Source organism: Oncorhynchus keta, chromosome 18, assembly GCF_023373465.1.
Source record: "Oncorhynchus keta strain PuntledgeMale-10-30-2019 chromosome 18, Oket_V2, whole genome shotgun sequence".
NCBI lineage: Eukaryota > Metazoa > Chordata > Actinopteri > Salmoniformes > Salmonidae > Oncorhynchus > Oncorhynchus keta.
In genome coordinates this window covers 52,970,233-52,975,141 of record NC_068438.1, presented here as the reverse complement: position 1 = coordinate 52,975,141, position 4,909 = coordinate 52,970,233, and the positions used below count along the sequence as shown (strand labels likewise).

The 4,909-nt window shown below is 33.5% G+C and overlaps 1 long non-coding RNA gene across 21 annotated transcripts; it reads left to right on the top strand.

Moving 5' to 3' along the window:
* Positions 1 to 355: 355 nt before the first annotated feature.
* LOC127908895 (uncharacterized) lies at positions 356 to 1,822 on the top strand. Of its 21 annotated transcripts, none has more exons than XR_008068962.1 (4): positions 358 to 726; positions 773 to 839; positions 884 to 927; positions 974 to 1,822. It is a non-coding gene; the product is annotated as an uncharacterized LOC127908895 (long non-coding RNA). The 21 variants fall into 21 exon arrangements; XR_008068960.1 differs by having other exon boundaries at positions 360 to 726; positions 773 to 816; positions 861 to 927; XR_008068950.1 differs by lacking the exon at positions 773 to 839 and having other exon boundaries at positions 427 to 726; positions 861 to 906; positions 974 to 1,042; positions 1,112 to 1,822.
* Positions 1,823 to 4,909: the final 3,087 nt, after the last annotated feature.

Sequence of the window (4,909 nt, the reverse complement as noted above, 5' to 3'; positions counted from 1 at the left end):
CTGTGTTGTTCCCTGTATGTCTGTGTTGTTCCCTGTATGTCTGTTCCTCTGTGTTGTTCCCTGTATGTCTGTTCCTCTGTGTTGTTCCCTGTATGTCTGTTCCTCTGTGTTGTTCCCTGTATGTCTGTTCCTCTGTGTTGTTCCCTGTATGTCTGTGTTGTTCCCAGTATTGTTTGTCGTGTTTATGTCCAGACTGTGTTCCTGTTCCATGTCAGTCTGTATTAAATGGTTGATTCCCTGTATCTGCGTTGGGCCGCAGAATTACAAACTTCAGCTAACTTTAGCAACGCTAGCTACAAATCTATGTAAGTGATGGGGGAGGCATGTGTGATCACATTTTTTTTTGTAAAGGCCAAATCACCTTTAAGTATAATCAAACCAAATAGGAGTTGATTTCAGGTGATTTGGACAGTATTTTTTTAGTGGTCATGAACTGTCAAAATTATGTTTTTCATAAAATTGTATATTTCGTGCTCACATGCACCCATCACTTCCATAGATGTTTAGTTGTAAAATAGTGAACGACTTCCTTTAAATTATCATTAAAATGACCATTTGCAATAAATGGATGAGTCAGAAACACGAGTCATGTTTAGTGTGATTATTTAATGTAATACAGGATAGCCTTAGGTATTATTTTGTACACATAAAAGAAGAAAATATAGTAATATCCCAATTACATGTAACATCCTGATGCTTCTCTTTCTCAACTGTATTCTATTGAAGGTTTATACTGTATTCTATTGAAGGTTTTTACTGTATTCTATTGAAGGTTTTTACTGTATTCTATTGAAGGTTTACTGTATTCTATTGAAGGTTTATACTGTATTCTATTGAAGGTTTACTGTATTCTATTGAAGGTTTTTACTGTATTCTATTGAAGGTTTTTACTGTATTCTATTGAAGGTTTACTGTATTCTATTGAAGGTTTATACTGTATTCTATTGAAGGTTTATACTGTATTCTATTGAAGGTTTTTACTGTATTCTATTGAAGGTTTTTACTGTATTCTATTGAAGGTTTTTACTGTATTCTATTGAAGGTTTATACTGTATTCTATTGAAGGTTTATACTGTATTCTATTGAAGGTTTATACTGTATTCTATTGAAGGTTTACTGTATTCTATTGAAGGTTTTTACTGTATTCTATTGAAGTATTGTACTGTTCTATTGAAGTATTTGACTGTGTATTTCTCCCTCTCGAGTCTCTAGACCATAGAAGAAGAAAAGGTACGAGACAGGAGGACAAAAAAAAGTATATATATATAGCCAGTAATATAAAAGCAAAGTGCTAAGTTAAAATACAGGCGTTACTACAAACAAGAAATTGAAATATTAAAACTACACTATCAATATACAGCAGATTATGATGCTGTGTAACAACAGTACACCATGGCAATCAGGTCTATAAAATAAAGCTAGAAGACACTCAAATATATGGCAGGAGCTGTAAGATAACACCAAAAGCATAAGAATATGGAATACAGCACAAATTATCCTGAAATCCAGACCTGTTTTATGCCAACATTACAACATTCCACAAGGAGTACAAGGAGTGGAATGTTAGTACAAACAGACTGGTACCCAGGCTACAAATAATTCTGTGTACAAAACTAAAAATCGAAAATGTTTTGCTTTCAAAGAAAAATGTGGTAATATAGAATGCATGACACTTTCAAATCACGGCAAACATTGGGCAATCAACTACAGATGTAGTCTCTTAATTTGATCACTCTTTTGTTGCTGAGAATTTTCCTGCAAATGCAAACTTTTTTAAAAATGCTTCTAAAAGTTTGTCATTTCCACTTTGAAATTTCAGACTTAAGTTATAAATTATAATCCACATAACAATTCACATTTCCTGTGATTGGTCACTCTAAAAATCACAATAGATTACATGAGATGTCATGGACTCATCTTAATATTAGATTCATTTTGATGTCTGGAAAACAGCCGACACTCATTTAAATCTAACAATGTATTTAGAAACAGCAGATTGCCCCTTTTAAAAATCACCCGCAAAGAAAACAAATACATTTTGAACTCAATGTTGAACTAAGTGTTTTAACACTTGATAAAAGTTTAAATATATTTTCCGTGCAGCTAACTAGAGGCTATGGGTTAACTGAATAGTTAATGTAGTGCATTATCGAGTAACAATGCATTCAAATAAAATAATACAATTGGCGATACAGAAGTGTTTAACTGAAGAATAAATATAATCTATTCTTGAGTACGAGTTTGATTTTCATATTAGACAACATGAAAATGTTAAAATCAAAGTAGCAGCAGGTAAAATGTTGAGGATCTATTTGAAACTAAAAATATAGATTCACAGTTCCATTGTAATAACATGTGCAAACAGACAAATACATTAAGAGAATGGTTACGTTTAGTCATAGACACGGGTCCATTATCTGAAATGAACATAATTCATGAACACTGGTACATTATCTAAAATGAACATCATTCATGAACACTGGTACATTATCTTAAATGAACATAATTCATGAACACTGGTACACTATCAGAAATGAACACCCATCATTCATGAACATGGGTACATTATCTGAAATGAACATCATTCATGAACACTGGTACATTATCTTAAATGAACATAATTCATGAACACTGGTACACTATCAGAAATGAACACCCATCATTCATGAACATGGGTACATTATCTGAAATGAACATCATTCATGAACACTGGTACATTATCTGAAATGAACATCATTCATGAACACTGGTACATTATCTGAAATGAACATCATTCATGAATACTGGTACATTATCTGAAATGAACATCATTCATGAACACTGGTACATTATCAGAAATGAACATCCGTCATTCATGAACACTGGTACATTATCTGAAATGAACATCATTCATGAACACTGGTACACTATCAGAAATGAACACCCATCATTCATGAACATGGGTACATTATCTGAAATGAACATCATTCATGAACACTGGTACATTATCTGAAATGAACATCATTCATGAACACTACACCCATCATTCATGAACACTGGTACATTATCTGAAATGAACACCCATCATTCATGAACACGGGTACATTATCTGAAATGAACATCATTCATGAACACTGGTCCTGGTACATTATCTGAAATTAACATAATTCATGAACACTGGTACATTATCCGAAATGAACATCCATCATTCATGAACACTGGTACATTATCTGAAATGAACATCATTCATGAACACTGGTACACTATCAGAAATGAACACCCATCATTCATGAACACTGGTCCATTATCTGAAATGAACATCATTAATTCATGAACACTGGTCCATTATCTGAAATGAACATCATTCATGAACACTGGTCCATTATCTGAAATGAACATAATTCATGAACACTGGTACATTATCTGAAATGAACATCATTCATGAACACTGGTACATTATCTGAAATGAACATCATTCATGAACACTGGTACATTATCTGAAATGAACATCATTCATGAACACTGGTACACTATCAGAAATGAACACCCATCATTCATGAACACTGGTACATTATCTGAAATGAACATCATTCATGAACACTGGTACATTATCTGAAATGAACATCATTCATGAACACTGGTACATTGTCCGAAATGAACATCCATCATTCATGAACACTGGTACATTATCTGAAATGAACATCATTCATGAACACTGGTACATTATCTGAAATGAACATCATTCATGAACACTGGTACATTATCTGAAATGAACATCCATCATTCATGAACACTGGTACATTATCTGAAATGAACATCATTCATGAACACTGCTACATTATCTGAAATGAACATCATTCATGAACACTGCTACATTATCTGAAATGAACATCATTCATGAACACTGCTACATTATCTGAAATGAACATCATTCATGAACACTGGTCCATTATCTGAAATTAACATCATTCATGAACACTGGTCCATTATCTGAAATTAACATCATTCATGAACACTGGTCCATTATCTGAAATTAACATCATTCATGAACACTGGTCCATTATCTGAAATGAACACCCATCATTCATGAACACTGGTACATTATCTGAAATGAACATCATTCATGAACACTACATCCATCATTCATGAACACTGGTACATTATCTGAAATGAACATCATTCATGAACACTACATCCATCATTCATGAACACTGGTACATTATCTGAAATGAACATCATTCATGAACACTGGTACATTATCTGAAATGAACATCCATCATCATTCATAAGACAAAAGCAGACAAAAACAATACTTCAGCATCGTCCCTATTCTCTATAATAGCGCACTACCTTTTGACCAGAGCCCATAGGGGCTCATAGGGCTGTGGTCAAAAGTAGAGAGCACAGACTACATGGAGGATAGCGTGGGATACACACACACACACACACACACGACTGCTTTCTTTATCATGCAGCTCTGCATTGTATTCAGGCGTGTCAAACTACTACATACACCGTTTGACACTTGAGTAAATTGAGCCGAGAGACAAAATGACTTGTGCAATCAATTTTATAATAATGATAATGTTTGAAATTAGTTAAACCCACACTGGGTGTTTGCTACTTGAAGGAATTTTAACTTTTACTATGATCTCTCGGACATAAAGTGTACTGCTGAGGAATAAACACAAAACCCTTATTGATCAGTTCTGGTAAATTGGGCTTTTCATTTCTTTCAATACTGTAAAACAAAAAAATGGCCCCAATCAATTACTCAATAACCAAAATAGGTCAACTGAGGAAGCCTAAATCGAAAGGGTATATAATATCTATATATTAATGTTGTGCATTGTATAGGTAGGCTACAATAGCTAACTAACAAACACTTTCATGTAGCATGCGTCAATATTTAAATGCATAAGTGTTTGAA